Raw genomic sequence first — 10,505 nt, 5'->3', positions numbered from 1 at the left:
CGCTGCTCTGAATCTTGGTCAAGTTCTTGCCTGCTGCGCCCCTGAATGTGCAAAGCTCAGCTTTCTGCTTTGTGGGTTAAGCGCCTCAGTTCCCCTCGCACCAGTGGTTCTCGAACTTCTGCTGCTTCAGCATCACGAGGAGGCCTCCTTAACACGCAGCTTGCTGCCCTGCCCCGCCCCTCCCGAGTTTCGGCGACTCTGGCATGGGGGTGATGATTGGCATTTTTAACCAGTTCCTTGGCAATGCCGATGCTGCTGGTCTGGGGACCACTCTTCAGAAAACACTGCTTTGCAAAGACTGGGAGGTTTTTTGCAGAGGGTGGATCTTAGAGCTCTTCTGCACGGTACGCACCACTAGGCTGCGCGTTCGAACTAAAACAGTGATAGGCCGACACACAATCGTCCTTACGTGGTCAGGAAGCAGCAGCCCCAATAGGAAACTGAGCCAATGCACCCAGCCGGTGAATCCGGGAGGCACTCAAAGCCTGCCTCCGCGTTTTAACGTCAAGCCTCCAGGTGCGCGGCGGGAGGCGGACACCAGGGGGCAGCCTCGTGCGCTCGCCCTCCCGGCGGCTCGTTTCCGGCCGCGCCGGCCTAGAAGGCGGTGTTCGCGGCCCCAGGGGGCGGCAGGTAGGCGCGGCGGGCGGGGGAGGCGGCGGGTCGGAGGGTGAGGTGTCCGGCCCGGACCACGGCGCTGGGCACGACCGCCAGCGAGGGGCGCCTGGCCGGCGGCGCGGGGCGTAGCCCGCGGCCTCTGCGAGGCCTGCAGCTGGCCTGGCCGCGCGACCCCCAATCCCGGACCCGGGCTGGTGGCAGCGCCCGGAGGCCGACCGGGCCCTGGGCCAGCTCCCGCCGGGTGGGTCTTCGGCCCGCCGGCCGGAGCCTAACCCAGAGGCCGCAGCTGGGCGGACGGCGAACGGCCCGCTCGGCCAGCCCCCAGCTCACGCCCAGCCCTGCTGCCGAGATGGGCACTGCATGGCGGGCGCCTCCGCGCCGGGCTGCGGTCCGCTCCTTGTCCCCGGACCTTGACTGTGCGCGCGTTCATTCGTGTTAACCACTGTTAGCCACCCACCTGCAGGTGCGGTGCTCTGTGTTAAGTGGGATCATATACCGACTTTTTTTTTTTTTTTTTTTTAAAGGGGGATGTAGCCGTTTTATTTGAGGTATTGGAGGCTCAGTGAGAAGCTTGCATGTTGCCCTGATGCTGAACAGGTTTCAGCGGAGCTTCCAGACTAAGGCAGAGCAGGAAGGAAGGCCTGGTGATGTGCTTCTCAAAATCAGCCAGTGAAAACCCAGTGGATCACACCCATCTGTTTCATTCTGTTGTGCATGGGGTTGCCCTGAGTCCAGCGGACTGCAGCCTCTAGGCAACTGACAACAGCAGTTTTATTTAGTGACCTTGTTTGTCTTCATCTTTACCCTCACCGTAGAGCCCCTAAGGCTAAGTAAGGGTCCAGAATAATTATTTTAAGGTACCCTGAACTTTATTGGCAAGATGGGGTTCTACTCCAAATATTATTGGGTGGCGCTAATGCATTTCTTCTCTACTTGTATAGTCTGTAAATTGGTAAAAAAAAAAAAAAAAATTTCATTCCATTGTTTCTTTTTAATTGTGACTGTAGAATAGTTTCCCAACCCCCACCCCTTACCCATATCGTTCTATCAGTGCCAGAAATCCTTTGTGTTGAAACTGTGCTTCAGTTTGTCCTGCCCAACCAGCCGTGCAATCATTATTATTTCACTTTCAGGGTGTTTGTCATGACCAGTAACTTGCAGTTGCTTTTTGCTTATTTATGTCCAAAAAAGGCCCTTCAGTCACACAGCCTTATCCTAAGTTCTGAGCAGCCTACTCCAGAAATATGGTTTAGAAAGTGAAAACAAACAAAAATATCAGGTGGTAAGGTGAGCCAAAGCCTTGCTTAAGAAATGGCAGTCTTAGTGTCATTTTCTTACAGTGACCAAACCATGTTCAATTCTGTCCAAAACCTGGGCATTGTAGGTTTAGAGGAAGAATGTGAGCTGGAGTCCAGAAAACTTGGTTCTTCTGTGTGGAATTGAGTGATCTTGGATAAGTCCCTTCAGCTCCAACTCAGTCCTTTTATCTGTATAATGGATATAATAACTATATGTACCTCACAGAATTGGTATGAAATAAGTACTGTGTAAAAGTCAGTTGAGTTCTTGGATGAGTGTTTTGCTGAGAGAAGATTCAGAAGCGGATGTGAGGACTTGGGAAGAAAGAGACTTGAAAAACCACTGAAGACTATAAAATACGGAGTCAACAAGACGCGTATTAGAGGATAATGCTGGGTAATGATGGGAGCCCTGGTGGCACAGTTATTATCAGCTCAGGCTGCTAACCAAAAGTTGGCAGTTCAAATCCACCAGGTGCTCCTTGGAAACCCTATGGGATAGTTCTGCTCTGTCCTATAGGATCATTGTGAGTTGGAATCAACTCGATGGCAGCGGGTTTGGGTAATGACAAAGGTCCACCACAGATCGTTAGGTGTGGTTTAATCAGTTCTGATTCATAGCAATTCTGTGTACAACAGAACGCAACACTGCCTGATCCTTCACCATCCTCACAATCATTGCTATATTTGAGCCCATTGTTGCAGCCACTGTGTCAGTCCATCTCGTTGAGGGTCTTCCTCTTTTTCGCTGACTTTCTACTTTACCAAACGTGATGTCCTTCTCCAGGGACTGATCCCTCCTGATAACACATCAAAGTATGTGAGATGAAGTCTCACCATCCTCGCTTCCAAAGGGCATTCTGGCTGTACTTCTTCCAAGGCATTTGTTCATTGTTCTGGCAGTCCATGGTATAGTCAATAGTCTTCGTCAACAGCACAATTCAAAGGCGTCAATTCTTCGGTCTTCCTTATTCATCACCCAGCTTTCGTTTGCATATGAGGTCATCGAAAATACCATGGCTTGGGTCAGGTGCACCTTAGTCCTCAAGGTGATATCTTTGCTTTTTAATACTTTAAAGACGTCTTTTGCAGTAGATTTGCCCAATGCAAAACGTTCTTGATTCCTTGACTGCCGCTTCCACGGACATTGATCGTAGATCAAAGTAAAATGAAATCCTTTACAACTTCAGTATTTTTTTTGTTTATTATGATGTTGCTTATTGGTCCAGTTGTGAGGATTTTTGTTTCCTTTATGTTGAGGTGTAATCCAGACTGTAGCCTCTAGTCTTTGATCTTCATCAGTGCTTCAAGTCCTCTTTACTTTCAGCACACAAATTTGGGTCATGTGCATATTGTGGCTTAATGAGTCTTCCTCCAAACCTAATGCCTCATTCTTCTTCATATAGTCCAGCTTCTCCGATTATTTGCTCAGCATATAGATTGAATAGGTATGGTGAAAGGATACAACCCTGACACACACCTTTCTTGATTTGAAACCATGCAGTATACCCTTGTTCTGTTTGAACAACTACCATGGTCCCCAGACCCCCGCCCCTGCTACGCTGGCCTTCGAAGCATTCAGTTTATTCAGGAAACTTCTTTGCTTTTGGTTTAGTTCAGCTGTGCTAACCTCTCCTGTATTGTGTGTTGTCTTTCCCTTCACCTAAAATAATTCTTATCTACTATCTAATTAGTGAAAATCCCTCTCCCTCCCTCCCTCCTTCCCTGGGCCCTCTCATAAGCATCAAAGAATATTTTCTTCTCTGTTTAAACTATTTCTTGAGATCTTATAATAGTGGTCTTATACAATATTTGTTCTTTTGCAGCTGACTTAATTTCACTCAGCATGCCTTCCAGATTCCTCCATGTTATGAAATGATTCACAGTTTCATCATTGCTCTTCATCGATGCGTAGTATTCCACTGTGTGAATATACCGTAATTTATCCATTCATCCGTTGATGGGCACCTTGGTTGCTTCCATCTTTTTGCTGTTGTAAACAGTGCTGCAGTGAACATGGGTGTGCATATATCTGTTCATGTAAAGGCTCTTATTTCTCTAGGATATATTCCAAGGAGTGGGATTGCTGGATCTTATGGTCGTTCTACTTCTAGCTTTTTAAGGAAGCACCAGATTGATTTCCAAAGTGGTTGTACCATTTCATATTCCCACCAACAGTGTATGAGTGTTCCAGTCTCTCCACAGCCTCTCCAACATTTATTATTTTGTGTTTTTTGGATTAATGCCAGCCTTGCTGGAGTGAGATGGAATCTCATTGCAGTTTTGATTTCCATTTCTCTAATGGCTAATGATCATGAGCATTTCCTCATGTATCTGTTGGCTACCTGAATGTCTTCTTTAGTGAAGTGCCTGTTCATATCTTTTGCCCATTTTTTAATTGGGTTGTCTTTATCGTAGTTGAGTTTTTGCAATATCATGTAAATTTTAGAGATCAGGTGCTGATTGGAAACATCATAGCTAATAAACTTTTTCCCAGTCTGTAGGTTATCTTTTTACTCTTTTGGTGAAGTCTTTGGATGAGCACAGGTGTTTGATTTTTAGGAGCTCCCACTTATCTAGTTTCTCTTCTGCATTGTTGGTAATGTTTTATGTACTGTTTATGCCATGTATTAGGGCTCCTAACGTTGTCCCTATTTTTTCTTCTGTGATTTTTATCATTTTAGATTTTATATTTAGGTCTTTGATCCATTTTGAGTTTTTGTACATGGTGTGAGGTATGGGTCTTGTTTCATTTTTTTGCCGATGGATATCCAGTCATGCTAGCACCATTTGTTAAAAAGACTGTCTTTTCCCCATTTAACTGACTTTGGGCCTTAGTCAAATATCAACTGCTCATACGTGGATGGATTTATGTCTGGATTCTCAGTTCTTTTCTAGTGGTCTTTGTATCCATTGCTGTACCAGTACCAGGCTGTTTTGACTACTGTGGCAGTATAATAGGTTCTAAAATCAGGTAGAGTGAGGCCTCCCACTTTGTTCTTCTCTTTCAGTAATGCTTTACCTATCAGGGGCCTCTTTCCCTTCCATATGAAGTTGGTGATGTTTCTCCATCTCTTTAAAAAATGTTGTTTGGAATTTGGATTGGAATTTGCGTTGTATCTATAGGTTACCTTTGGTAGAATAGACATTTTTACAATGTTAAGTCTTCCTATCCATGAGCAAGGTATATTTTTCCACATATGTAGGTCACTTATATAGGTTTCTTCCAGTAGTGTCTTGTAGTTTTCTCCGTATAGGTCTTTTACGTCTCCGGTAAGATTTATTCCTAAGTATTTTATCTTCTTGGGGGCTACTATAAATGCTATTGATTTGGTGATTTTCTCTTGAATGTTCTTTTTGTTGGTGTAGAGGAATCAACTGATTTTTGTATGTTTATCTTGTATCCTGATGCTCTGCTGAACTCTTCTATTAGTTTCAGTAGTTTTCTTGAGTATTCTTTAGGGTTTTCTGTGTATAAGATCATGTCATCTGCAAATAGAGATACTTTTACTTCTTCTTTGCCAATCTGGATGCTCTGTATTTATCTAGCCTAATTGCTCTAGCTAAGACCTCCAGCACAATGTTGAGTAAGAGTGGTGATAAAGGGCATCCTTGTCTGGTTCCAGATCTCAAAGGGAATGCTTTCAGACTCTCTCCATTTAGGATGATGTTGGCTATTGGCTGTGTATAAATGCCCTTTATTATATTGAGGAATTTTCCTTCTATGCCTAATTTGCTGAGCATTTTTATCATGAATGGTTGTTGAACTTTGTCGCATGCCTTTCTGCACCAATTGATAAAATCATGTGATTCTTGTCTTTTATTTATGTGATGGATTACATTAATTGTTTTTCTAATGTTGAACCATCCCTGCATACCTGGTATGAATCCCACTTGGTCATGGTGATTTTTTTTTTTTTTTTTTTTTGATATGTTGTTGAATTCTGTTGGCTAGAATTTTGTTGAGGATTCTTGCATCTAAGTTCATGAGGGAAACAGGTCTGTAATTTTCTTTTTTTGTGGTATCTTTATCTGATTTTGGTATCCGGGATATGCTGGCTTCGTAGAATGAGTTTGGGAGTATTCCATCCTTTTCTATGCTCTGAAATACCTTTAATAGTAGTGTTGTTAACTCTGCTCTGAAAGTTTTGTAGAACTCTGCAGTGAAGCCATCCGGGCAAGGGAATTTTTTTTACCTTTTCAATCTCTTCTTTTGTTATAGGTCTATTTAGTTGTTCTACCTCTGTTTGTGTTAGTTTAGGTAGGCAGCGTGTTTCTAGAAATTCATCCATTTCTTCTAGATTTTCAGATTTGTTAGAGTACAGTTTTTCTTAGTAATCTGATATGATTCTTTTAATTTCAGTTGGGTCTGTTGTGATATCGCCCATCTCATTTCTTATTCAGGTTATTTGCTTCCTCTCCTGTTTTCCTTTTGTTGGTTTGGCCAATGGTTTATCAATTTTGTTAATTTTTTCCAAAAACCAGCTTTTAGCCTTGTTAATTCTTTCAGTTGTTTTTCTATTTCATTTAATTTTGCTCTAATTTTTATTATTTCGTTCCTTCTCAATGGGTTGTGGTGCCTGAGGGTTTCTTTTGTTGCTCTCTTTCTATTTGTTCAAGTTGTAGGGATAATTCTTTGATTTTGGCCCTTTCTTCTTTTTCTGTGTGTGCACTTTTTGCTATAAATTTACCTCTGAGCACTGCTTTCGCTGTGTCCCAAAGGTTCTGATAGGAAGTGTTTTCATTCTCATTGAATTCTATGAATTTCTTTATTCCATCCTTAATGTCTTCCAGCCCAGTCTTTTTTGAGCAGAATATTGTTCAGTTTCCAAGTGTTTGATTTCTTTTCCCTGCTTTTTCTGTTATTGATTTCTACTTTTATGGCCTTATGGTCAGAGAAGATGCTTTGTAATATTTTAGTGTTTTGGATTCTGCTAAGGCTTGCTTTATGACCTAATATGTGGCCTATTCTAGAGAATGTTCCATGTGCGCTAGAAAAGAAAGTATACTTGGCTGCTGTTGGGTGGAGTGTTCTGTATATGTCTATGAGGTATAGTTGGTTAATTGTGGCATTTAGGTCTTCTGTGTCTTTATTGAGCTTATTTCTGGATGTCTCGTCCTTTACCGAAAGTGGTCTGTTGAAGTCTCCTACTATAATTGTGGAGCTGCCTATCTTACTTTTCAATGCTGTTAGAGTTTGTTTTATGTGTCTTGCAGCCCTGTCATTGGGCACATAAATATTTAATATGGTTATATCCTCCTGTATATTGTCCCTTTAATCATTGTATAGCATCCTTCCTTATCCTTTTTGGTGGATTCAACTTCAAAGTCTGTTTTGTCAGAAATTAATATTGCCACTCCTGCTCTTTTTTGATTGTTGTTTGTTTGGTATATTTTTTCCCATCCTTTGAGTTTTAGTTTGTGTCTCTAAGTCTAAGGTGTGTCTCTTGTAGGCAGTGTATAGACGTATCGTGTTTTTTTATCGATTCTGCCACTCTCTGTCTCTTTATTGGTGCATTTAGTCCATTTACATTCAAGGTAGTTATGGGTAGGTATGAATTCAGTGCTGTCACGTTGATGTCTTTTTTTGTGTGTTGTTGACAGTTTCTTTTTCCCACTTAATTTTTTGGGCTGAGTAGTTTACATATTGTCTTTTTCTCTTATTCGTTGTTGATTTTGTTTCGGCTGAGTCTCTATTTTTTTCTTGTATTTTATTATGATGCGTAGGATAGTTTGTCTCCTTTGATTACTGTAATATTTACCCCTATTGTTCTAACTATAAACCTAACTTTTATCTCTTTATATCGTCTTGTCTTCCTCTTCATATGAAAGACCTATGGCTACATTTCTTATTCCCTTTTTATTGTTTTAACGTTGTCTTCTTTTACATAATAGCATTGCTGTTTCCCTGTTTTGAGTGTTTTTTTATCTTGACTTATTTTTGTGATTTCCCTGTCTGGGTTGACACCTGATTGCTCTGTCCAGTGTTCCAGTCTTGATCGATACCTGATATTATTGTTTTTCTAACCAAAGAACACCCTTTAGTATTTCTTGTAGTTTTGGTTTGGTTTTTATGAATTCCCTAAACTTCTGTTTATCTGGAAATGTCCTCATTTCACCTTCATATTTGAGAGACAGTTTTGCTGGATATGTGATTCTTGGCTGGCAATTTTTTCTCCTTCGGTGCTTTATGGAAGTCATCCCATTGTCTTCTTGCCTGCATGGTTTCTGCCAAGTAGTCTGAGCTTATTCTTGTTGATTCTCCTTTGTAGGTGACTTTTTGTTTATCCCTAGCTGCTCTTAAAATTCTCTCTTTATCTTTGGTTTTGGCAAGTTTGATTGTAACGTATCTTGGTGACTTGCTTTTAAAATCTACCTTATGTGGGGTTCGATGAGCACCTTGGATAGGTATTTTCTCGTCTTTCACAATATCAGGGAAGTTTTCTGCCAACAAATCTTCAACAATTCTCTCTCTATTTTCTGATATCCCTCCCTGTTCTGGTACTTCAATCTCTTGTAGGTTATTTCTCTTGATAGAGTCCCACATGATTTTTAAGGTTTATTTATTTTTTTAAATTCTTTTATCTAGCTCCAGGTCTTTGCACATTTCTTTATTATACTTTACTTTTTGTTCTCAGGCCACCTTTTGAAATCTACTGTTCAGCACTTTTACTTCTTCATTTCTTCCTTTTGCTTTAGCTACTCTATGTTAAAGAGCAAGTTTCAGAGTCTCTTCTGACATCCCTTTTGGTCTTTTTATTTTTTTCTGTCTTTTTTAATGACCTTTTGCTTTCTTCATGTATGATGTCATCCTACAACTCATCTGGTCTCTCTGGTCCACAAGAGCCAAATTATGACCTTGACTTTATTCCACCGGAGTTTAGAGACCATCTCAATAATAGGTTTGATGCATTGAACACTACAGATTAGAAAGTAGAAGTTTCTAGAGCCCTAAGGAGACTTTTGTACTTGATGGTTGGTAGCGTTTGAGTGGAAATGAAGAAAGTGGACAGGGGAAGCTACACGGGGCTGGAGAATGGCAAGCAGGTGTGGATTTATAATGAAGCTTCTAGACCCTTCACTTACACACATCCTTTCCAAAGCCATGGGTGGGGGGCACTAATAATTTTTTATTCATAATTGTAAATTTTTTAAGAGCCCCTCCCCCCCAAAAAGTTTACCCTTCAAAACCAAAAAAATCAAACCAGTTGCTGTTGAGTCAGTTCTGACTCATTCGACTCCGTGTGCTTCAGTGTAGAGCTGTGCTTCATGGGGTTTTCAATAGGTGGCTTTTGGGGAGTAAATTGCCAGGCCTTTCTTCTGAGACATCTCTGGGTGGATTCCAAAATTAATAGCCCAGTGCTTAACCTTATAGTATCCAGAGACTCCTGTATAAGCTTCAAACCCAAACCAGATCTGCTGCTGTCAAGCCGATTGCGGCTCATAGTGACCATAAAGGACAGAGTAGAACTGCCCCACAGGGTTTCCAAGGAGTGCCTCGTGGATTCGAACTACCAACCTTTTGGTTAGCAGCTGAACTCTTAACCACTACACCACCAGGGTTTCTGTATAAGCTTCAGGTCCCATAAAAACCTGAATCCATCCTTATAGGAACAGAAGAATGAGTAGGCGTTCAGGAGGAAGGACGGTTGATGTGCGGTGGAAAGATACAACCGTGGGGTTGGGGTGGTGGGCTCAGATTGGAGAAGGAGGTGGATAAAAGGATCACAGGGCATGTACCACGAAGAGATAAGGAGCAGATTCACTGGGAGTGGGAACACAGGAGACAGAGAAAAGAGTAGACGAGGTTGAGACCTGGAAGGTGGAGGAGTTTGAATGATGAAGCAGTCAGTGCCTTTTCACTGGGTACCTGCTGTATGCCAGGCACTGACGATACAGTGGTAAACAAAACAGCAGTGGGTCCTTCTGAGCTGACAGCCAGGGGAGGAAGGAACCCACATATGCTGGGGCCTGGGCCTCTCAAAAAGGATGTCATCAGACTTAGGACTGCCTAGGCAGCTTGAGCATGGAGCACCCGGAGGAGTCAGCGGCCTTGTAAGTGTTTGGACTTTATCCTGAGGGTATAGGGAGCTGCCGAATGCTTTTAGGCAAGAGATGATTAGATTTGTGCTTTAAAAGGATCAGCCTGTCTATCCCAGTTGCCATCAAGTCGACTCCAATTCATGACCACCCCATGTGTGTCACTGTAGAACTTTGCTCCACAGGGTTTTCATTGGTTGATTTTTCAGAAGCAGATTGCCAGGCTTTTCTTTTGAAGCAACTCTGGGTAGACTTGAACCTCCAGCCCTTCTGTTAGCAGCCAAGAGCATTAACTGAACCACCTAGGGACTCCATCCGTACTACAGAGAGACTTCCAGAATAGTGAAGCATTGGAAAATAAATGAACTTAAGAGTCTAATGTATCTACACAGATAAATCTCAAAAACATAATGTTGTGCTTTTAAAAAAGCAAGCTGCGAAAGGACACATATACTGTATAACACTTATAAAAAGTTTAAATCATACATTATGTTTTTGGGGTGTTTTTTTGTGGGCACATACTCATATGGTAAAAATAAAAAGCATGTATGG

At 42.1% G+C, this 10,505-nt stretch overlaps 1 protein-coding gene across 5 annotated transcripts in view; it reads left to right on the top strand.

The window, feature by feature from the left end:
• The first annotated feature begins 223 nt into the window (after nt 1–223).
• The window catches only part of POMK (protein O-mannose kinase), a 29,232-nt gene continuing 18,950 nt past the window's right edge, over nt 224–10,505 (top strand). For 3 of the 5 annotated variants that reach the window (XM_010592415.3, XM_023551065.2, XM_064272765.1), the window contains exon 1: nt 503–630. The gene's annotated coding sequence lies outside the window, so the exon portion shown is untranslated. Of the gene's footprint in view, nt 345–502; nt 631–9,946; nt 9,969–10,505 lie in introns of those variants that run through there. The other 2 variants (XM_023551064.2, XM_064272764.1) reach the window with 2 other exon arrangements.

Source organism: Loxodonta africana, chromosome 19 (genome assembly GCF_030014295.1).
Source record: "Loxodonta africana isolate mLoxAfr1 chromosome 19, mLoxAfr1.hap2, whole genome shotgun sequence".
NCBI classification, from domain to species: domain Eukaryota; kingdom Metazoa; phylum Chordata; class Mammalia; order Proboscidea; family Elephantidae; genus Loxodonta; species Loxodonta africana.
The sequence above is the reverse complement of the archived record's forward strand: the minus strand, read 5'-3'. Positions and strand labels throughout refer to the sequence as shown.